Raw genomic sequence first — 25,167 nt, 5'->3', positions numbered from 1 at the left:
GATTTCAAATGCTTGTTTACAAAGAGTTGCTTCCTTTGGGTAGCAACTAACAACTTAGCATGGTTAATCTACCTGCCGGCTAGATTTCACCTTAGAATTGGAGGAGCAGAGTCCTGAGGGATGGGGCAAGAGGATTTATAGACTCAAATAACTCCAGGAAATGAGAAGAAAAGTCTCGGGGATTTTGTGATTAATTGCCAAATGAACTGCACAAACAATAACTGCTTGACAATAAGAACATCTGTATTTTCTAAGGTTAGAGTTTTATAGAATATTTTCAGACATTTTCATTCAGCCTTACCAAGGTGAACAAAAATAGACTATGGCCATATGAACCTGTCCCATCACCAAATAAGTAATTTGCCACCAGGTTTTGTCACCCTTCTAGGAAGGATCATAGGAGGTGAGGGGGTTAGGGTATGCAATACAACTGAGTACACTAAAGAAGATGCAAAGGGTAAAATTTTGAAAGAAAATGCGATTACCCAGGAACCTGGACAAAGGACACCCTACCACAGCCCTGAGTTCCACACAGTCAGCTCATCACCAGGCTTCTAGAAGTGATGGGACTCTATTACAACTCTCCCTGCTTTCCTTCCTAGGCCCTTCTTCTAACTAGAGATTGACATCACCTTATTCTCATGGCTCCCCCTCCCTGCTCTGGCTCCAGTTACCTGTGCTGTCTTGACCTCCTTCTCCTTCACTACTGGCCTCACTGGCCCCTGTGCTATGTCCTGAGTTCACAAAACCTTTCTTCTCAAGCCTCTCACTCCCTTCCTTGGGAAACCCCTTTTGTCCTTCTAGCATTCACTCCTCCACCCACCTGAGGCCTTCCTCCTTTTCCTCCCATTCAACTTGCTCAATGCATGGTTGTAGTTAGTAATTATCAACATGGTCCATAATTGTACTTAAATTCTTGTTCTAGAGTCTGGACTAAAACTGAGGACAGGAGAGTACTCATACTTTAGTACTCATAGAAGAAACACGAAAAACCACTACACCCTTCAGTCAATATAAAAGAACACTAGAAATGAAAAAGGAGGCTCAGAGGGGAAATCCAAAGCTCTTGGCTTTTCTCAAACCAGAGGCTGGGGGAGAGTCTTAAAGTGAATCCTTAGAGATTCTGGGGATGGCCACAAGAAGGGGAAACTGAAAGTCTACTCCCCAATGGGATGTTTGTTGTGTCCCTGAATTACAGTCCTGACAGAGCAGGGCATTTAAATGAAGCAAAGAACTGCAAGTGCCATCTTGGCAGAAATGGAGTTTGGAAGCATGCAGGGACTGCAAGGATGGGACCTGCTTCCCACTTGGAGGACTCTGGGGGACAGGGCCGACCAAGGAAGCCTTTACCAACTATGCCCAAATGAAAACTGCATCCAACATGAAAATGGAACCTCCAAAGTCATCATTTACAAAAATGACTTCTCTATACCCCCAGGCCTGGGTGAGAGTCTAGCAGTAAAAGATAGAAAGATGTTCCTACATAAAAACTTGACCTCAAAAGAGAAGAGGATGTAGTTTTGGAGAATTTATCTGGATAAACTGTCTAAAGGGTTCATTCTCATCATCTGTTACTATGCCACAAACTACCCCCAGATGTAGTAGCTTAAATGACTATTTTAGTTGATTTAATTCATACATTAGTGAGGCAGGAATTTAGGGAAGACTGAACTAGGCAGTTGAACTCTTAACCAGGAAGAACCAGCAGAGCTGATTGAGGGAACTGGGGCAGTGGATGCAGGACTAGCATCCCATATGGATGGATTTGATTATTTTTCTGACGTTTGGCAATTGAGTCTAGCTGATGGCTGAAAGCCCAGCTGTGGCTGCTGGCTGGAGAGCTGACACTCGGTCTCTCCATGTGGATTGGGTTTCTCACAGCAGGTGGCCAAGTGCCAGAGGAAGTATCCCAAGAGCAAGTGTACCAGAAGGACCAGGCAGATGCTGCAAGGCTTCTAATGCTAATCTCAGAGAAACCAGAACATCATTTTTGCCAAATTTTATTGGTCAAGCAAGTCACTAGGGGAGATGGACTTCCTTCCATCGCTCAATAATAAAAACAGCAAAGAATCTCTTGCTTTTTATTCTACCACCGGAATGTTGAGATTCCATGTGCAGGGAACATTCACTGCCTGCAGCTCCTGGCTTCACCCCATCTTTATGTAATAATGGTGTAGAATGATCACAAAAGTGAGATAATGCTAGGAATTCCTTATGCCCAGAGTCAACTAACCATTATCACCCAAACATTTCATTTAACCTCTCCCTCTGTGCTGGACAAGGTGGAGTGTTCCTAGGTTTCAGCAAAGTTAGAGATGGCAAAAACAGATCATGTAAGCCAAAACTAGTCTACATGTTCAGTGTGAAGATGGCCTTCATGCACATATGTGTGTATACATGTATATATATGTGTGTGTGTATCAGATACGTATATACATAGCATGTGTGTATATCAGATACATATGTATATATACATATATGCCTGTGTATTTTAATATACATTTGCAAACACATGTAAATATGTTACATATGGATTTGTTTAACCCATGCATTGAAAATGGGGTGATGCCATACAAATTCAGAAGATGTGGCAAGAAATCAAAAGATTCAGCGTGTATTCAGCATAGCAAGAATTGCCTGGAATTGATGGTCTGGTAACTTCTTGGAATGGGGCAGACATTCTGGTTTGCCCACGTAACTCAGGCTCCAGATAAGCATCAGTGTGCTTGTCTGCCACACAGTGCAATGTTTAAGAGGGCACAGATGGAGGTATAGTGGTATGGTTCCACCATTTACAAGCAGTGTGACTTTAGGAAAGTTACAGAACCTCCCGCTGCCTTAGTGGCACTGTCTGTCTAATCAGAACAACTAATAATGTCCTGTCTCACAAGGTTTTGAATTCATATGAGTTGTAAATATTAATATATTAAAAAATAAGCATATTAGAAAAGCGCCTAGCAAATGCTATAATTTTCACAGTCTTATAACCACAGTAAGAAAAGATGAATATCAAATTACTTTGAAAATGTGTAAGCACTACAGAAAAAACTAGATTTTTATTACATGCAGTACAAATCTCTGATGGGTAATTTCTCCAGTCTTCCTTTGAATACTTCAGGGTGGGACAATTTACTTCTATTGGTGATAATCATATAATTCATTCCATGGTTGTTTGTTCTAGTTTCAGAAATTTCTGTCTTAAATTAAGGCTATACAAAAGTTTCTGTATCATATCTCCATATGACTGAATTTCTTCATTTCTGTGAACTTCAATGAGATATATTTTCTGTATTTTTTATTCAGTATCTGTATATGCCCTTGTATTCTCAGGTAACTGTCTTTTCTTCGAACATCAGGTGCCACACCCTGTCCAGGAGGCCAAGAGTCCCACACTGAGCAATACCAGCTCCCACCTGAGAGACTGATGGATGGTATACATGTGCACAGGATGCTATAGACAGTAACCATCTTCTGCATCTCCCTACATCTCCTGTACAAAACACATAACACCACATGATATTTCTCTCAGGAATTATCATGTACTAGGTGCCACTACAGATTTTATTATTGATTGGTCCTCAGAAGGACTCTGTGAATTTATCATTTAGAGATCAGTTTTTAGAATCCTAGAGATGAGGAAAATGAGGTATGCACACTGCTTTCTCCTTGCAACCCCTCTGACCCATCTCCAGGGCCTGGAATAGATGGGGCTGGATCCCAGGGCACACTTAAAGGGGTCAACCAATGAATAAACTACACCTGAACCAAAGAGGCTGAAGCAGTTCCAGTCAACACTGTTCCCAATGCTGAGCAGCTATTTCTGTTTAAAGACAAAGTAGGCTGAAGTGGGACAGGGTCATAACCAGGTGAAGTACAAATAATTGTCAATCAGAATGGCATGGATGTAGGACAATTAGAATTGACATGACAAATAAAAAGTGAAAAATTCTCTACTGTACACTATTACTTTATGATATTCAAATCCAAGCCTGGTTCTTTCATACCTATTGCCTGTTTCATGGTAGGAGAACACACTACCTGTCACAGAAGTCAGGAGACCCAACACGAGATATCTCAGAAAGTTCAACTGCAGGGCTGGGGGTGAAGTTCAGTGGTAGAGTACTTGCTAAGCATGCACAGGACCCTGGGTTAGATGACCAGTTCCACCAAAGCAAAAAAACAACAAAAAAAATTTTTAATACATCATTTGTCCATACAAAGTCCTGAATTTGATCCCCAACACTGCAAAAGAAAAAAAATAGCATATATCTTAGACCATTTTGTTGCTATAACAGAATATCAGATGTTGGATAATATATAAAGAAAATTAATTATTTGACTCACAATTCTGGTGGCTGGAAAGTTCAAAAAGCATAGTGCTAGCATCTTGAGATGGTCCCTGGGCTGTGTCATAACACAGCAAACAGCATCACCTGCAGGAACATATGTAAGAGAACACATATGGTAAGAGAGCAAGCCAGAGATGGACCAGGAGGGACCAAATTTGCCCCTGCATAAAAACCACTTCTGCAAGAACTAATCTTCTCCTGTGACACCCAAACCCCTTCTCAAGTCCAGCATCAGTCCCTTCATGAGGGTGGTGATCCCATGACTTACTTGCCCTCTATAAAGTCCCCACTAATTCCTTACTATTACTTTGGGGAATTAGCCTCAACATGAATTCTGATAAAAACAAATCACATTCAAACCATATCACCTTTAGATAGAAGTATAAATTTTAGAAGGTCTGTCTCTGGTTTCTCCACCTTCCAAATTTGAAGTCCTCTTTTTGAAAACTTCCTCATCCTCACTATAAGTCTTGGCAATAAGTTCAAGATTGCTGACCTTAGCTTTTTGTTGTTTTGATTTTGGGGGAGGGGTTGTTTGTTTATTTTGTACTGGGGATTGAACCAAACGGTGCTTTACCAATGAGCTAAGTTCCCAGCCCTTTTAATATTTATTTTAAGGCAGGATCTCACTAACTTGCTCAGGGCCTCACTAAGTTGCTAAGGCTGGCTTTGAACTTGCAATCCTCCTGCCTCAGCCTCCTGAGTCACTGGATAACAGGCATACATCATCACACCCACTTACATTAGGAAAAGCTTTCACCTGATAAGTAAAATTTTTATCTAGAGTGCACAGTACATACTAAGAACACAAGAAAATTTATTTAATAAGTTAATGAAAGAAAGGATGCTACTGAAAGATTATAAATATGAAAGCATATTATAATTTATATTCTATTTTATACACATAAGAACTATATCAAAGTCACACCATGACAAAGGTCAACTATCTGGTTATGACTTGGAGTCTTCCCTTGGGCGTCTTAAAATTACCCATTTCCAAAGTAACAATCTATTATCTCTGAAATTATTACGTTCTTGGTGCCGTGTACATACTTTAGTATGAACCAGGAGTATGTGTTGTAAAAGGAAAAATCAAAATTATCTAATGAGTTACCAAAGATGTTGACCAAGTCACTGAGTGCAAAGAGGAAAGAGCTGCCCTTGACCCCTTGACCATGCCTGGTCACTTGGGAAATGATGGTCTGCTTGGCACCTATACTTCTACAAATTTCCTGCAAGTGCAATTGGTATTGAAGACCCAAACTTCCCTAAAAAACAATTTGCAATTTTCTTGTGCTAGCTTGCACACTGAAAGGCTCAACTTCTTGGAAACTAGCAATATGGTCACTTGTCCCAGTCTGCTCCAGTTTGTTCAAACATCAGTCATCATAATTGGGATTATTAAGGTACAAGTTTCCTCAGTAAAATTGCTAGGTAACTAACAATTCAACTGAATTCACCCTCTTATGAAACCAAACATTTAAAAAATGGTCAAAGAAGAAGAAGGTGGTCATGAAATCTGGAGTCCTCTACAGTGTAAATCGGGAAAATAATGAAGTATAGCGTAGTTGAGCTTCCAGAGGATGTAGCACTAGAGAGCATTGTGGCTAGGATGAAGAACTTTTCAAAGAGAGTATTTTGAATTTTGGAGGTGTGGATACCAGAGACAGACCTTTTGAAACTTTCCCTTCCATCTAAAAATAGCACCAAGTTCAGATAATCCTGAGGGTTCCTTCAGTTTTCCTTTTCTGCAGTCTTCTTTCAGAATTACAAATTAGAAGAAATCCAAATCTTTGGATCTTAGTGGTTCTTATGCTTTCTGGATGTGTGAGTACCATGCAGGCTCTCTGGTCCTCTGAATCACAGCATCTGCAACTATAGAACAAGGAAGGTGATTAAGATGGTCTCCCAGCAACTGATTAACTCTAAGGCTCTTTGAATAATTGTGTTCCCTGTGTTGCCCATGAGTTTCATTATTGACAAACTTGGAGCAACAAATTTTCTTGTTGGTGGAGGAAAGAGCAGGATGGGAAACATTAGATTCAGGAAGCCCTCTCAGCATTTGGGGCTTGGGAAGAGTCTGCCACTGCTAATTTTAGGGTTCATGAATAGCTCTTTGTGACTAAACACATACCTTTGGGGTCAAGGTTGTGCTTGGCAGATTGATACCAATAAAAGGAAAAGAGGAAAAAAACAATTTTTTCCTTAATCAAGAAGACATAACACAAAAGAAAAGATTAGAGAAATTAAAAGATTCCAAGAGCTCTTTAAAGAGATAAGGTGTTCTAAAGTGCCAAATAATCCATTCATTTCTTCAGTCATTCTTCCAGTAGATATTTAGTCTTTCTACGTGCAAATAATTAAAATACCAAAAAACACCTTTCTATTCAAATTATAAACATAATTTGAAAAGTTTTATGACTTTAACAGCAGTTTTATTTCACAGTTTCATTGAATTATCTTCACAGCCCTACAAAATACACATGGCAGTGTTAATTTCTGGTTAAAAGAAGAGGAGAGCAAACCTCAGAGAGAATAAGTGAATTTAAAAATATTACAGAGCTGATTCATTGGAAAGTCAGGATAAAATCCAGGTTTTCTTGTGCTCCTATTTCTCATGTTCCTCCTATTAAATCACAGGCATAACCATCTGCTCCTACAAGTTCCTACTTTTCCACCTATCATGTGGGTGGCCTTGTTCCCTACCGTATTAATGTCAGCTTTCCTTTATTTGTAGAATGAAGAACTGAAGACAAAAGTTCCATAGGCGTTTAGACTTTGCCCAATAGAAAGCAAGACTGGGTTTTCTTCCCAAGGGGTAGCCCGCTGAGATCCCTGGACCACAGAGGAAGAGGCTGAAGTCAGACTCCTGGCTCTGACACCAGCTTTCTGTCAACTTTTCCAGGTCTCAGGACTGATATTCGTCAAACAGGTGGTGACACCTGCCTAATTCAATGTAGAGATTTGTTTTTAAATGTCAGATCAGCAGCCCTTGAAAATAAGAAGTGAACCCATAAATGTGTGGTATGGTTATTACTAAACGTGTGGCTCGGAGAATAGCTAATAGCCAATGCTGGCTTGACTTCAGGCCCGGGGATCAAGCAAGTCCAGAGGAAAGGAATTTGGATCCATTTCCTAAACAAAGAAGCAAAGTCCAGAAGCAGCTCAATGCTTAGAAAATAAGGAACAGTTGGTCTCACAGCTTGGCCAGGCGGGAGGGTTGGCACAGATCCTCCGATCATCCCGCTCTGCCTGATGAATCGAGTGGGACTCACCAGGGGTTGGACGTTAACCTCCTTCTGGCTAGAGAGATTCAGGGGAGGTTGTGACCACCTGTTCTCTCAGAATGTCACTGTACCTCTCACACATTTTTCTGCAAAGGGAGACAGTCCAAGCCAGGCCCTTGGCAGATTCAGAAAGTAAAAAACCTCTGCCTTTGTCCTTCCTCATTTCTTCTTCGATCTCCCCATTTTCCAGCCTGGCTTCTCCAGTGATGCCTGGTAGCCTGACAGTTTGCACCACTGACTCTGGTGGCCTTCCTTCCAAGCAGACTGTAAGACATGCTCCAGCCATTTCTGTTCCTTACCCCCAAATTCACAGACATGGTGCTCCCTCTTTCTCACTCCACTCTCACCAAGTTCCCAGCTGGAAATCTGAGCTGATGAGTTCTTCACACTGAAGAGCTTATAAAGGATGATCTCATGAAAAGTAACCCTCTAAGAAATACTAATATGTCGATAATAGGCTCTTAATTAACTTCCCCCAAAGAAAGAATGAACGCAACCAATGGCATCCCAGGGTCAGTATCTTGCGTGTAATGCTTAAGGAGTAGGGAATTCTCCTCCACTAAAGTTTCTCATGCCTTGATCCCTGATGAAATTCCCCTTTAAAAGTAGAATTGTTAAAGCCACATGCAATGGTACCTTCCTATAATCTCAGTAATTTGGAATGCTAAGGCAGGAGGATCACAAGTTCAGGGTCAGCCACTGTAACTTATTGAGACTTTGTCTCAAAATTTAAAATTAAAAAGGGATGGAGATGTTGATCAATTGTAGAGTGCCCCTCCCTGTGATCAGTCTCCAGTAAAAGAAAGAAAGAAAGAAAGAAAGAAAGAAAGAAAGAAAGAAAGAAAGAAAGAAAGAAAGAAAGAAAGAAAGAAAGAGGGAGAGAAAGAGAAAAGAAAAAAATAGAATTTTAAAATAACCACTAAAATCAAATCTGAATTATATACTTATATGTTTATGTGTGTGAGACAGAGCAGTAATAGTAGAGTAGTAGCTTTTCAGTTCCCAGTGGTGACTAAGTAGAGGCTATAATTCTTGTGTTTTTAAAATTTTAAAATAATAAGCAAAATGGGCCCTGGAGATATCAAATGAACAGTGCAATATTAATAAAACAAATGACTCTATGCTAATGTCTAGAGGGAGCTCAAAGTGACACATGGAACAACTTTGTGCGTTTAGATTAATTACTTTTAATAAATTCCTCAACAATCAGACACCATGCCTTCGTCTTGACCCTTAGGGATTTCAGTAACCCTTGGAAATATCCATCTCCTAGAGGACACCTAAGGGTTTGGAACCTGTCTCGTCATTCTATACGTTGGCACTTGCTCTGTTGAGTGACCTATACTAGACAGAGTCCTAAGCTGCATCCTGTAGTGGAGGTGTATTTTCTTTTGAACATCTGACATCCTTTCCTCAGGAGAACAATCTCATTCCCAATCCATGTGGTTTAGTCTGCATCAGTTCAGGTCCTCCAGAAGTGAACGCCAAGCCAAGAATAGAAAGCAAGAAATTTACTGGAGGAAATACCTACATAAGATAAAGAGGAAGAAAGAAGAAATAAGCAGGAAAAAGCTTCATTGAGATCATAATGTGAGTTTGATACCTATACAAGAAGAAAGAAAAGGAAAAATGGATAGGAAGGATCCATTGTATAACTCTAATGCAGTTATACAAGGGGTTCAACCAGCCAGTGGGGTTCTCTGAACTCCTGAGAGCTTATTAGGGGAGTCCCTCCTCAGGCAGCAATGGCTAGGTTTGACCACACTCACTGTGCTGGTCATAGACTGGGAACAGCCTAATACAAATGATATAGCGGAATCACTAGTTATAGCAGCTGAAGGCTGTCAATCATCTATGCCTTTACAGCAGGTTTTCTGAAAAGGAGGTCTGAGTGGAACATTGTGATGACCCCCAAGTAGAGGGAATGTCAGTCAATAACCCAACTCAGAGAGGGGGAAAGCAAGGTCAAACAGTATTTGTATGGAATTGATACATCCATATTAATAGGAAGCAGTTCTTTTTTCCACTGGAGAAACTGAAATAGGTGAACTCAGGGCTGCCAACTTGCTGCACATAGAGAAATCCAAATCATGTCACAGAAAAAAATAATATCAATCCAAAGAGTGAAACAAAGTTCAACTATGATTAGAAAGGGAGACCTGCAGTCAGGAGCCATTTGTTAATTTTTCCCCCTTATTGAGTTGAGTTGTATTTCTGCCACAACTAAAATAGTGTTCTGCCTAATACCTAGCAATGCTTTCACTGTCATTGTCATTGAAAGACTTTTAGAGGTCACCTAGCCCTTATTGCACATTACAACAATGAGGAATGTTGTTTTGATACCTAATTCTGGACCTTATTCTCTTCCGATTAAATTAAAATCTCTGTGAATGGAAAAAACACAACAATCTCTCTGGGTCATTCTGATGTTTGCCCATGGTTTAGAACCATTGGTCTTATCAAACCTTCATTTCACAGATGTGGAAACTGAGGCTCAAACAAAAGAGTTGGCTGGTCCCAAATAGCCAGGTTCCTGGAGATAGAGCCAGGAACTAAACTCAAGTCTTCTAATCTGATGTCTTTAAAAAAATTATAATGTATCTTCTTACCTGAGTATAAAACATTGTTCTCATTCTAGAATAAAAGGAGGATAGTAAGTTCAAATCCAGCCTCAGCAACAGTGAGGCGCTAAGCAACTCAGTGAAACTCTGTCTCTAAATAAAATACAAAATAGGGCTGGGGATGTGGCTCAGTGGTCAAGAGCCCCTGAGTTCAATACCTGGTACCCAAAAAAAAAAGCAAACAAACAATAAAAAAAACCTTTGCTCTTTAAGTCATCTAAGTTACTCAGTTACTCCTTGTTCTTCCGTTACTTATATAATTATCAAGGCAGGAAGAAGTTACCACACTCTCCACATGACCAAAGTCAGAAACTGGATCATGGCACCAGCACACTTCACTATTCCAACTCGTCATCGACGAGAATCCATCCCTCCCCTTACATGGTTCAGTATGACACTGGAGAGGGCGTGGAGGATCCAGTCAGATTCACACAATCATGTTGAGCAGCATTGATCAGGAATAAAGTTTGCTGGTTTTTACAGCAAACTGCTCTGACATGGAATGGCAAATGAGGGTCTCTAGCCCAATGTAAAGATGCATCTCCTTTGCCTTAGGAAACAGTGATTCCCAAAACTCAATTTCTTTTGTCCAATTAGCATGTAGAGATTGTTGGAGTTCGAGTCTTCTGAAAAGATACCGTCTTTCTGAGTCCCTCCTTCTAAGGGCATTTCGATATCACTAAACATGTCATCATTCAAAGTATCAATAGAATAAAAATAGTTGAATGCAGAATTACCAGCTTGATGCGATCACAGCTAAGTAAAATAAACCGGAAAATATATGAGTTAGTGAAGCCCATGTCCTGGTCATGGAGTTTGGAAGTTAAGACAATGGAAAAGACAATGACCAGAACTCTAGGCACACTGAGGGGTGAGATGATGACCAGTGGTTTGAAGGCAGGGTCAGTTATTCCTTGATGAAGAAGAACAGGGATAGTGGGTAGACATAGGAAAGACTGGGGAGATAGGAAAGGGTCAAAGAAGGAGATTCATGTTTTAAGGGAAAATGTCATATAAATGTAAAGGAAAATAGATCTTCACCAATGCAATAACGATTATACCAATAATTTTTAAAATATTTTTTGAAGGATGAAGACAAAGAATAAGAACTCCTAATTGTGTCACTAACCAGTTTAATGACTTTAAGAAAGGAGTTTCTTTTTTCTGGGTCACTGTATTATAACTAAGATAACTGAGTGGGAAAGATCAGTTATTCAACACATATTTATGAAATATTTGTTTGGACTAGCACAGTGCTAGACTGAGGACATTCAGTGATAAACAAAACAGGTATTTTCCTGGCCTTATTAAGCCTTAGGTTCAGGGTAATGGTTGTTAAAAATCTTGACATCACCCCTAGTAAGAAACACAGAAATCAGATAGCGTCCGTGCATGTGTGTGCGCACATGTGTGTGTCTGTGAGTGTGTGAAACAGAATTTTCATGAAACAATATCTAATCTTATTGTTCCATTGCACTTTGCTATTTTGGTTCTGTTTTATTCTTTTTATGCTGATGTTGAACTAATTTCATGCCTGACTAAAAGGTTATAAACAGTGTTTTGGAAAACATACTTCTAGGAGATTCTCTCTCTGAGGGCTTTTGACACTTTTAAATCTATAATTCTCATGCTAGGATTTTTTCTCCTCTCTCAAGCTTCTCTAAACAAGTGACCATCTACTTATTCTTTCCCCTAACATTTCAATTTCACAAAATAAATCACTGCTCACAGCAGAGGTTTCATCCAAGAAAACATGTCCAGTATGTATTTCCCAGAGAACCCCTTTCCTCCCTTGTCATTTCTCCCCTGGTAGAGCTTGGGATTACTAAGAGTACATTATATCAAAAGCATTCTTCCTGAAATTCAAGTTATTTTTGAGACAGAACTGAGCACAGAAATGAAAAATAATTACACTTTCTGATAGGGAAGTCATGCTTTTCTGGTTTTTTGAAGAACAAATTGGACCAAAGATGTTGTTCGGTTGCTTGTTAGTTTCCTGGGAGAAGAAGGGAATTCCTAAAGGGTAGAGAAAAAAAGAAATTTTTCAAATGTGCGTCTGAAGAATGTAATAGCTCATGTCCAAGAGACTATGACCTTCTCCTTTTCTGCATTAGACAGAGTGGTGGATGGAAATGTCATAGAACCAAAGCCAGAAAATAAGAATTTGAGCCCAGCTTCTCTAACATACAGATTGATAGAAATGATGATCAAAGATATATACTCTGCTCCAAAGAATTTACAAAGCATGCAACAAAAATTCATAAAAGATTATAAACAAGCTGGGTACAGGGGCGCATACCTGTGATTCCAGTTACTCAGGGTGCTGAGGCAGGAGAACTGAAAGTTCCAGGCCCGCTTGAGCAACTTAGTGATACCTGTCTCAAAATAAAAAATAAAGAAGACTGGAGATGTAGCTCAATGGTAGAGCTCCCCTAGGTTCAATCCCCAGTGCCACAGGGGGTAAAAAACAGTAATAAATAAGCAGAGCAAAGGGTTTTTATAAAAATTAAGTAAAGAAAATGAAATCCTTAGCACCTGGAACTCAACAAACATCAGCCTTCCCTTCACACACAAGAAGCAACTGGCTTTGCCAACTCACAGAGAAGTGAGAGACCAGGAGAGACTTAGGGAGAACTGGAGGCACCATATTAAAGGCTTTGGGTAATCCCACGTGGGTGAGTAGGTTTCTAAGGTCCATGAGCAGGGGACTCTGGCAATTATCTCACTTTGTAAACAGTGAAAACATAATTCCATTTAAATAAAAAATAATGAGTTTGAGTCCCACATCCTCTACTTTCAATCTCTGATCTCGACCAAGTTCTATTTGTACCACTCCATGATCTTTTTATATATTTTTAAAAAGATTCCTATTATCTGCCCTACCTTTGTAACATTTTAGTTTTATCAGAAGAAATAATTCTTAGAAATACAAGTGAACAATACTCACTTCTCAACCACGTACTCCTGAGGCTGGGCTAAGATCTCAGGGCACAATTGAGAATGGCCCAGTCACTTCCCTCCAATTCCTCGCAATGAAACTAAATGGGAGAAGAGAAGCAAGTGAGGTTTCCCAAGAGAGCAGATGAATACGTGGGTTCTTGAAAGATGAGAAAGTAGCTCACCAACCCCAAAATGCAGCAGAGTTGGAGAGGCATGGAGAGAATAGAGACTTAATGGAAAAAGAAGATTCCAGAAGAAGAAATAACCCAAGCAGAGATGTGTAGTCAGTTCATTCCAACATATTTGCCCAAAATGGGGGGCTGTAATGAATGTGATAAGCTATTAATTGCCCCCCCAGATAGACAAAGGCAGTATAAAGGGACACATTCTATATCATATTGACAGAAGCATTCCAGGGTGCTTTTGGTGTGGCCAAGAGCAAAACGGGAGCCAGGTGAAATGGGAGATGTTAATCACACTTCCGAGCAAGGCACCAATCTGTGGGAGGGCACAAGGGCACAGAAGAGCATGAGCATGCAGGGAGGAAATGGCCAGACTGGGGGAGTGCAAGCAGCCCAGCCAATCTGTTTTATGTCAGTGGCCATGGAAAATAAAGATGGCTTGTGCATAGCTTTCAATAAAGAGCTAATGAGTGTATTCTTTATCCTGGAGGAGGCGGGGCACAGAAGGAAGTCTTCCAAAAAGACAAATGATAGCGTTAGGAAGAATAATTCTGGCAGCAGTGAGCTGGATAGAGAAGAAGTTAAAGACCAGTTAGTCAGCTGCAGAAATCAACTAGGACTGACTGAAATCGTGATGGCCAGGCTCAAATAGCAGCAAAGAGACACATATTTCTCCACCATCACATGCAGGTGGGCTCTTTTGCAGTATCAGTTGAAGCTATTAAGTGAAGATGGATTTATTTCATTTTAAAATTCTGATATCAAAGGCTGGGGATGTGGCTAAGTGGTAGAAGATCTGCCTAATGTGCAAGGGGCCCTGCTGGGTTTAATTCCAAGCACAGAAAAAACTAAGATTTGGGTACCAAGCAATTGCAGTAGTTTCATTGTCTGAAGTCATCAAAATTAATGTTCAGACTCAATCCTTATTGTAGGGGTAGTAAGAGATTAAGTAGCTAAATGAATTAGTGTCATATATATTATGATATATGCTAAATATATATCTAAATTATATATACATGATATCTGATTAAGTCAATTGATAAACTAGCACCTCATGAAAGGACTGGAGGTGGGGGATTAGTTCAGCTCTTACTCTTCCATTCCTTCCATCACGTAGGGACTCAGTGTTCACCCTCTTCAGAGGATGCAGACACAAAATGCCATCTTGGAAGAGGAAGTCAGGCCCCTCACCAGACCTCATGATGCCTTGATCTTGGGCTTCCTAGCCTCCAAAACTGAAAAATAAATTTCAGATTTTTTTGGAATTTATCTAGCCTCCAATATTCTGTGACAGCAGCACAAATGGCCTAAGATAGCAATTCTATACTGCTGATGCTTTAGTGTACATTAAAATGATAATCATTAACATCATTAAGCACTAGAAGATCATTAAACTCAGTCCTAAATTGGCCAACTAGGAAATTGAAGCCCGGAGAAGAGAGAGAACAGTCCTAAGGCATGGAAAATGAGTAGTAGATAGAGAACAGCCCCATTCTTGGGACTCTAATACTCTTCTTCACACACTAAAATTTTATCTTGAAAAGTGTCAACCATCCTCCAGAGAGACCAAGACACAGACTGGGGATGTGCTCTTGATGGTGATGGTGGAAGTTCCCAGTGTTCCTGGCTCTTCTAGTCTCTCACAGCTCCAGGCACAAACTCTATGACCCTCAGGCACAGTCCTCTCAAGTCACACATTACTGAACCCTGCTATGAAAGAACCCTGGTCCTGCATGCTGGAAATGCAGGCACAAATAAATCTCAGGCTTTTGACAGAACTTACGTGAGTCCTTACTGGGGTAGACAGTACTTTACTGAAGTGGACAAGCAAACCCAGGAGCCTGGAGCCACTGGCTAGTGGAATTTGGAATTACCTTTGCTGTCATTAAGCCTGGATGAGATCCATTGAACTAGTGCCCATTTCATGTACTCATTGTGGTTAATATATTGATTTGAAATTCAGTCTTCCTCAAATGAGGTCGTCCAAAGCCTGCCTTGTAAATTTCTCTTCCTGGTTCCTGAGCTCTTGCCCCAAATCTCAAGCTACTAACTGGGGTCCCACTCAAAACCAGACAGATAGCCTGATGTGCTCTGACTTCCAACATCCATACTACACTCAATGACACACACTGCCACATTTTAGCCTGATCAGAATCTCTTCAATTCTCCTTGAAATAAATCTGTTTATCAAACATTTGCATCATTTTCATTAAAGATCAACTCCATAGGGATCATCTTGGTCAATTCCCCTAGTCCTAGTGCTGCCTGGTCCAAGGGGTTCCTCTTCACATGATCTCTGCTGCAGACCCAGATTGCGTTAGAGCAGAATCACCAGAGAGCTGACAAAAACAACAGGTACGGAAGACAGTCTTTTCCAGTAATCCCCAAATTAAATGGGTCTCCCCAGCATTTCCTGAATACTGGAAGCCAAGTTCCAGGAAATAGGAGACTAGAAGGGGCAGGTCACATACAAACTGGTGAGGTCATGAGACAAGCAGAACCCAGATGTTTGCTTATTGGAACCTGCTTCAGTTTACTCAGAACTTATTTCTTCTGAGTTCAATTGCCTCAATTAAGTTTTGGGGGAGTTATTTATATGCAAGTGTGAACCTGTTGTGAGTATTCTTTACCTACAGCCACCAGGTTTATTTGTGTTTCAACCTATCACTATGTTTCTCACAGCAAGATGAAAGTAAAACAGAACCATCAAGGCGGGGCTCCTCCTTCCTCTAATGAGCCACCGGCAGCCAAACAAATGATGCTTTCTGATAATGCACACATATTGCCGTAGCCATGGAAACACACTTAGCAACAAAGAAACCTTGACCTTTCCCCATCTGTTTAGAATCTTCCCAATGACACATTAATTTCAACATATGAAAACAAAAAAAAAAAAAAAAAAAAAAAAGGACATAAATAAAAAGGACATAAATGTTACATTATATCTAATTCCCAGGCAGAACCTAGCCCGTGGGGGGTACGATTTCTAGATAGGGAAGGAATGATGCAATGGTCTAAGGTGGAAACTGGGTGACATTTTACTGGCATTAGGAAGATGATTCAAACTTTCTCTGCTGCTAACAGAGAGACTCTGGGAAAGGTTTCAAAATTGGGCCAGAAATGGACACTAGTCAATATAAATCCTCCCAATAGACCATAATGGAGATCTACCATACCTGATATTCTGTGAGAGCGAAAGCTTCTTTCCATGCAGCTATTGTTAGCAGCCTAAGGCTGAAGACAATGGAGACAGATTCAGTTCAATCCTATTCAATCCAATAAAGGTTTAAGGAGGCTGTCCCTCTTGTCACAGACAAGAATTGGGTATCGAGGAAGTGTGCCACAGAGGTTCTGCCTCTAAAATTGTACACTTTTGTTGGTAAATATAGAGATATTAGCTCACTTAAATCAATTGCAAAAATTCTGAAAGACATGATGAATGTTGCAGAAGTAATAAGGAACAGTCCCTGCATGTCATTTAACCTCAACTTGAAGGAAACAGAGTGTTTTTCAAAAAGTTAATTCTTATATGAGTAGAAGGATGGGTCAAAGATGTATTTAACTCTTCAGTGGAGAAAATGTCCTGGCAAATGCTGATTTGAAAAAGTAAGTTGAGAAACCGATATAAGTCAGAGGAATAAAAGAACAAGATCGGAAACTGATTAATGTCCAACACAGCAATACAATCATAGCCTTTGGAGGTATCTGTTTTACCCAATAAAAGCATTTGCAACATGTCAACCACCCACAATTTAGCGTCCAACTTTACAGAGTCTGAGTCCTAATTTAATAATAAATAATAAACTAAACAAAATTACCGTCTCCAGAGTGTGAGGTGACCTTTGAGTGGATCTGTTATAAAACACTCTTGTATGACATCAAATGACACACAGGATCATTCTGCCTCGTTTCTAAGTTTTGGGTAATTTTACTTAACAATGACAGAATATAAGTAGAGAACAACAGAAGAAGCAAACATCATTAAAACTGAAGGAACAGTTGGGATGACAAGGTCATCCTTCAATTCTCCACTCAAGTGCATTATTAAGAAAACACAACACTCTCAGCTATGGATTGCCTAAGAGTAAAAAAGATTCAGTTTCAATCTGAACAATATAGGATCGAGCATACAATATTTTACAGGATTAGAAATATGTTGAGAATCAATTTTTTTCCCATTTACTAAAAATCCTTGTAGGTTACAGACTAATAATGGAGTAGGAAATCAAAAGGAAATCACTTTTGAGATTTACTGACTCCATAGACAAAAATAAATCATGAGCTACATACAAAAAGGAATTTGATTTATTTGGTTCTGTTTCCCTGAGAGAAATATAAAGTGGTCAACTCTGGCTATTTTTAATTAAGAGCTAACTAATATTTTCAATACAATCAAAACATACTCAAAATATATATTACTCTTCAATTTCATGTTTGTGTATGTTGAAATATAAGAAAGAGGGGAAAGTAGGAAAAGGATAAGAAATGAGAGAAGAGTAAAAAGGAATATGAATGAAATAGGCAGGAATCGAAGACATAAAAATGAAGGGGTGGAAGAACAAAGGAAGGGGCATTAAGACAGGAGGAATCAGATATCAGTTTATGACCAGCTACAAGGATTAACAAGGAGAAGCAACTTAAGAAGCAGAAATGCTGAAAGAGATGAGCCAACAGTGAGATTCCACTTCGTGGAAAAATCCAGACCACTGACAAGACCAAATGCAGGTGAAGATGTGGAGCATCAGGAACTCTCATTCACCTCTGGAGGCACAGCACTGTAGCACAGTTTGGTCATTTCTGATAAAATTCCTCTTACCCTATGGCTTCATCAGTTTTGGCTATTAAAATAGAATGCCATAGACAGGTGGCTTGAATAGCAAACATTTATTTCTCACAGTTTTAGAGACTGCAAGTTCAAAATCATGGTGCCCGCATGGTTGGGTTCTTGGTGAGAGTCCTTCTTCAGATCACAGACCATTACCCTCATGTTATATCCTTGACACAGAGAGAGATCATTTCTCATGCATCTTATAATGATCTTGTTTGTGAGGGCACCACCTCATGACCTAATTATTTCCCAGAGACCTCACCTCTGAACACTAATGTACTGAGAACTGTGTCTCAACATAGTAGTTTGAGGAGGACACAAACTTTCAGCTCATACCATCATATGATCAAGCAATTGTGTTCCTTATCATTAACCCAAAGGGGTCAAAAACAGACCCACCCAAAATTCTGCACAGTGATGATGTTTATAGAAGCTTTATTCATAATCATCAAAACTCACAAGTAACATAGTAGGTGAATGGAAAAATAAACAGGTACATCCAGATAATGAAATGTTATTCATCACTAAAAAGAAATGAGCTATCAACCCATGAAAATACATGGAGGAATTTGAAATGCATATTACTAAGCAAAAGAAGTCAAGCTGCAAAGAATATAGACTGTGCGATTCCAACTATGGAACATTGTAGAAAAGGCAAAACTATGGAACTTGTCAAAGGTCAGCAATTGCTAGACTTAGCAGGGAAGGAGGGATAAAGGTGGAATAGGAAAGATTTTTTAAGCTGTCCTGTGTAATTATGTGATAGTGCATGTATATTATGTACTTATTTGTCTTGAAGGGTACCAGAATATGCCACCCCCAAATATGACACTTTTGCATAAGAATTACTTTTAATTAAAGGCACATGAAAAACAACAGATAAAAAATGTCACACTGCCCATCCCATCCCATACCAGTAAAATGGGAACATTCTTAACCCCAGAGACAGGAGGAAACTTAGATGTGAACAGTATCCTCCCTGATCAGAAAGAAAGAAACACATTCTGTCACAGAGATGGGGATAAAGGCTGAGAAAAATCTGTACAGACATGGTTAAAATAACTTCTCTCCTCCTTTGGCCTCCGTACACTTTAGTTATTTTTCCAGTTGCCACTCTTCGTCCACCTACTATATAAACATTTACATTTTGCCACTTCAGTTTTTTATTTTTCTATGCCAGCTCCTATGTATGTGTAAACATTTGTATACTTTTCTCCTATTAATCTATCTTTTGTCAGTTTAACTCTCAGTCCCAGACAGAAATACGAAGAGGGTAGAGGCAACATTTTGCCATCTTCTAGTCCAAAGCTATACAATGTACTTCACCAAGAGTGAACCCTAATGCAAACCATGGGCTTTGGGTGATAATGGGCATCAATGTCGGCCCATCAATTAATAAATGGACTGCTTTGTTGAGGGATGTTGATTGCAGAGGAGGTTATATAGTTGTGGGGACAAAGATGTATGCGGGAAATCTTTATACCTTGTGGCTGATTTTTTTTGTGAACTTTAAACTGCTCTAAAACTAGTAAATAAAAACTCGTTAATAAAAAGAGCTTACAAAGAGTGGGAGGATGCAGTCATCCCTCCTTATCTTCAGGATATATTCCATGCCCCCAAGGGATTCCTGAACTACAGATAGTATCAAACCCTATAGGGCAAATTTTTCCTGATTAAAGTTTTATTGGTAAATTAGGCACAGTAAGAGATTAACACTAATAACTCATAATAAAATAGAACAATTATAACAACATATTGTAACAAAAGTTATTTGAATATGGTCTCTCTATTGACAAAAGATTCTTCTCTGACCATGGCTGACTGGGTAACCAAAACCTCAGAAAGCAAAACCGTGAGTAAGAGGGGACTAGTGTACATGCAAAGACAGAGCACTCCAACATAAGCAGAAGGAAAAGCAAGCTGAAATGGCCTTTGTTTTTTATTCACTTGCCCTGGATTTCTCTGTCACACTGTCACAAGCAGTGATCAGTTGATATGCCGTTATTCAAAGTTCTTTGGTTCTCGTATTCTTTAACTCCAGAGGGAAGACAACTTACTCTGGTCCTAAAGATAGTTCTACACTGACAATGAACTCCAGCTCAAGCCTGAGACTATTCCATGAGGTCAGAGTTTTTTGCTCCCAATGAAATGCAACAGCTGGGGTCAGGGTGGTCAAGGACCCAAGCGAGACTGAGAAGCCCTAGCCACCTTCTCATGTGGACATAACAACATGCCCCATATGTATCAAGGCTGCAATAAAGTCCCAGTAAGATGACAGATGAAAATACATTGCCAGGTATTTGGTAGCCTTCCCCTCTCCAGGCAAGACAGCTGCTGTCTGGATTGAGCAGGTTAGGACTGTGCATACATGGCAATGCCAAAGCCAGCCATTCTCTTCTTGTCCTCCTGTGACAAAACCTTCTCTGGCCACCTGTCCTTTCCCTTCAGCTACTGATACTTCCAACTCTTCCTTTAAGAGGTTAATACAAGTTAGAGGGAAGGCACTTGGAAGTTTTCTGCTTTTAATTTCTGCCTAATGACTTATTGGCCAGGGCGCTATCATATTGTCTTACTTAACAGCCTTTCCTGCACAATAAACTGTGCTTGGTGCCCACCTCGGCCCACAAACTCTACAATTAAGCGATCGTTTGTCCTCAGGAGCTTGACAGAAACAGGAGTCTGAGGCGGGCTGGGAGGAGCTCAGATTTATTAAAGTAATAAATAACCTAGAAGCCCCCACCAAGCTGCTGCCTCCCCTTCTTATTTACTTCCTTTTTGTGGCTTCTGAGATGGGGATATGGGGGACTTAATTGCTTGGAAAGAAAGTTGCCTAAGAACTGCACAACACTCGCATCCCAGAAACAATAAAATAAAACCGGAGGCTCCAGGGCTACAGCTTAATAGGGGCCGTGCTGCTGGCTCCTTGGCAAGCTCTGCTCCTGCTGCTTCTAGAAGAGCAGCACTCACTTGTGCACAGAAATGCACTCGGCAAACAGAGGGCTGTCGCGGGCCAAAGGGAGGCCCACCACTCTGAGGCTCCTACCTCCTCGGGTGTTCCATCTCCTCCTATTTTGCTTTTAATTACAAGGATTAAAGAAAAAAGAAAAAAAAAAAAAAAACACTTGGCGAATATTAATCCGGATGTATAAATCCCTAAATATACTACCTTGTCTTTAATTTTTACTGTCATTTTTTTCCTCAGATATTTTCTCATTTAATCACAAATTTTTCAATTATTATCACAATATGTATTTTTGTGGCTCAGAATCGACTTAGCTGGCCAGAACTAACCAATCTGGAACATTTTCCCATCCAAAGTGTTCAATTATAGCAAAGCAGTAAGCAAGGAAAACCATGTTTTAGAAAGTCAAAATAGACTCCTATATACCCAGAGCAGTGCCCACATTTTTTTCTTATTTTACATGCAATCCTCACAAAGGTACTCACGCATTTTTCCATCCCCCAGCCGAGAGCGTAGTAGTCCTTCCTACAGGATCATATTAGATGCCAGACGCTCCCCTTTCTGCTTTGCTTATCCAAGTTATTAAATCACATCACATGAAATGAGCCATTTTAAAGTGAATAATTCAATGGCAGTTAGTATACTCACAATATTGTGCAAACATTACCTCTATCTAGTTCCAAAATATTTTCATCACCCCAAATAAAACCCTGTACCCATTAAGCAATCACTTTTCATTTTCCCTTCAACCTAAGACCAGGCAAACATCAATCTATTTTTCATCCCTTTGGATTTATCTATTCTATTTCATCTACATGGAATCAAACCTTTTGTTTCTGGCTTCTTTTTGTTGGGTGGAATGTTCAAGGTCCATCCACACTGTAGCTTATAGGAGTACTTCATTTGCTTTTAAAGTTGAATAAGATTCCATTATATGGATATTGTACATCTTGTTTACCCATTCATCTGCTGATGGACAGAGATTGCGTTCAGCCTTTGACTACTGTGATGACTACTGCTATAAACATTTTGTGCACAGGATTTATATCATCAACTGTTTTTAATTCTCTGGGTTATGTACATAGGAGTAGCATTGTTGGATCATATCATAATCCCGTGTTTTATTTTTCAAAGACCTGCCAAACTATTTTCCATAATAACTGAATCATTTTGCATTTCTATTAGCAATGGGCAAGGGTTCCAATGTCCCTAATTTTATTTCACACACGATTCTCATAAATATGTTCATCTACTTTCCTTGTCCTTCTTTTGGGTTTCTTATTAGACCCCAGTCGTCCCTTTTCTCCTTCTCTCATTCAAGTTCAGCTCCTTTACAGAAACACGTGTGTCTACTACAACAGTTCACTGTTTTCTCAAAAGCTGAAAATTTCCATTCAAACATAGATAAAGTTGTTGCAAAGGAACCTTGATATTTTCAAGCACCAAATTCTAAAAAGACATTTTCAGATATGCAAGATCCCCAAAATTTTCACATCTCTATTCCACCCTGGACTGCAGAGACAGGATTATTCAGGATTTTCATTATCATGTCCTCTGCTGTGGTAGCATCTTTTCAACATGGAGACTGTGTTCCATCAAAGTAAGGAATTAAACCAAATAAGAAGAAAAGAGAAAATCCAGAAAACAGGAAATCCAAATGGATGAAAGTCAAAGAAGTTTTCTAAAATGCTAGTTTAAGGAAATTCTAGGATGACCTATGGGCAAAATGAGAACATAAGCCCAGATAGGAGGAAAATGAAGGTTTGCAGGTGAGATGACTCCAAGAAAAAAAATTGAAATTGTTAAATTACCTCCTATAATTGACCTTATCCAAAACTGTTCTGAAGGTTCTTGCAATGAGAGGAAAACAATTGAGTTTAAGAAAATTAGGCAGATTAAAAATCAAGGTGCTGGGCCAGTGGCACATGCCTCTAATCCCAGTGGCTTGGGAGGCTGAGGTAGGAGGATAGAGAGTTCAAAGTCAGCCTCAGCAAAAATGAGGCACTAAGCAACTCAGTGAGACCCTGTCTCTATATAATATACAAAATAGGACTGGAAATGTGTCTCAGTGGTCAAATGCCTCTGAGTTCAATCCCTGTACCCGCCCCCCAAAAAAATCAAGGCAATTACTCAATCACTTAAAAAGATATATAAGGAGTAAGAAAAGAAACAATAAAAACATACTACATGCATAAGCATGTAAGCACAGTGATTAATTCAACCAAATTTACAATTTAAAACTATACCGGAAGAATAAGAAGAAACAGAGATCTTTACTTTCAATTTTCCATAAAAGACAATAGATTTTGTTTAAAATTAACAGATTAAAAGGTAGCAATATACATGAATATTTCAATCATTCAGAACTCAGCAGCTTAAAAGCAACAACCATCGTTTATTTTTATCTATTGTATGAATGGAGTTGATTCTGCCAGTTGTCTGAGACCTCATTTGGGGCTAGTGGCTGGAATACTACAATATGGCTTTTTCATACTCCATAGATTTCTTTAGAATATGGTGGCCCTGAACTTCCTATATGGGAGCTTATAGCTCCAGAGGCAATTGTCCTGGAAGGTTGAATCATTTTTTTATGACTTGGCCACTGAAATCACAAATTCACAAAATCTACCATGTCATAAGCCCACATTGATTCAAATGAAAGAAACATGGATACCAGCTCTCAACTGGGGAAGCCTACAATGTTATACTGCAAGGAAAGCACAGGAGGGAGATTTTGTTGCAGAGATCATGAAAAATATCATTTGTTACACATGTTATTTAGAAAGAAAATATTAAACCTGCAATGAAAAGCTTAGCATCTTAAATGTTTGTTTTAGGTGAGAGAAATTGGGGGCAGATTTTGGAAACTATTTTACTTCTCAAAATAATAGCATACAGTGCTTTGGTGAAATTTAAAAATAATATCAGAAGAAGTCAGTATTCCTTTCTAAATGGACTACCCTTCTCTAAACAGTACATGAAGCCAGCAGCATTCCAGGGACATACTGCTGAGTTATGTCACGGTCACCACAGCTGTGCATCTTATTGTCCGCTCTGAATTGGTATTTTTTTTTTATGAATACATTTAATGACAAAGATGTAAAACTCACATACTCAAAACTGTACAACACTGTTCAAAAACACTAAAGACCAAAATAAATGAAAGACATGAAATAATTGAAATCCTATGATTATAGATTGGAGGAAAACATTTTTAAGATGGCAAGTATACCCAAAATTAATCCACCTATTCTAAACCATCATTAACAATATCACAAATGGATTTTTTCTGAAATTGACAAGATGCTGCTAAAATTTGTATTACAATTCAAAGAACCCAGAATGACTCAACAATTAAAAATAGTTTATGATTCCCACATCCTACTTTGAAATATATTTTGAAGCAACAGCAATTAACACAGCACACTACTAGCATAAAGATTAAATAAACCTTAAGTGAATAGTATTTCAAATATAGAAGTGAAGTCTTACATGCATACATACTTGATCGAAGAATGGGGGAATCTGAAGGAAAGTAATATCTTTGTTCTTTTTTTTCAAAGAAAACTTATTTTGAGATCATTGTAAATATACATTTGTCATTGAAAAGTAACTTGCCCATTTTGTAATTGAATTATTTTGCTTCTGTTGAATTTTGAGAAATTTCATGTATTCTTTGTACTAGATTTTAATACAATATGTTATTTCCAAATAGTTTTCCATGACGACTTATCTTTTCATCTTTCTAGCAGAGTATTTCACATGGCAACATTTTTGCTTTGGATGAATTCCATTTATCATTGTTTTCCTATTTATTTATTTATTTATTTTTTATTTATTTATTTTTTTTGCGGTGCTGAGGATTGAACGCAGGGCTTTGGGCTTGTGAGGCAGGCACTCTGCCGACTGGGCCACATCCTCAGCCCTTTTTTTCTATTTATGGATCATTCTTTGGCATAATGGCTAAGAAGTTTTTGGTTAGTCCTAATACATTTAGG

General features: G+C 39.1%; 1 long non-coding RNA gene across 1 annotated transcript; it reads right to left on the bottom strand.

Annotated features, from left to right (window-relative positions):
- Nucleotides 1–4,082: 4,082 nt before the first annotated feature.
- Nucleotides 4,083–6,229, bottom strand: LOC306643314. Its single transcript, XR_013758888.1, has 3 exons — nt 6,185–6,229; nt 4,345–4,433; nt 4,083–4,242 (listed from the first exon to the last, which is right to left on the bottom strand). It is a non-coding gene; the product is annotated as an uncharacterized lncRNA (long non-coding RNA).
- Nucleotides 6,230–25,167: the final 18,938 nt, after the last annotated feature.

This window comes from Sciurus vulgaris (genome assembly GCF_902686455.1).
Source record: "Sciurus vulgaris genome assembly, chromosome: 13".
Lineage (NCBI taxonomy): Eukaryota > Metazoa > Chordata > Mammalia > Rodentia > Sciuridae > Sciurus > Sciurus vulgaris.
Note: the sequence above shows the minus strand (reverse complement) of the source record. Positions and strands in the feature narration are given on the sequence as shown.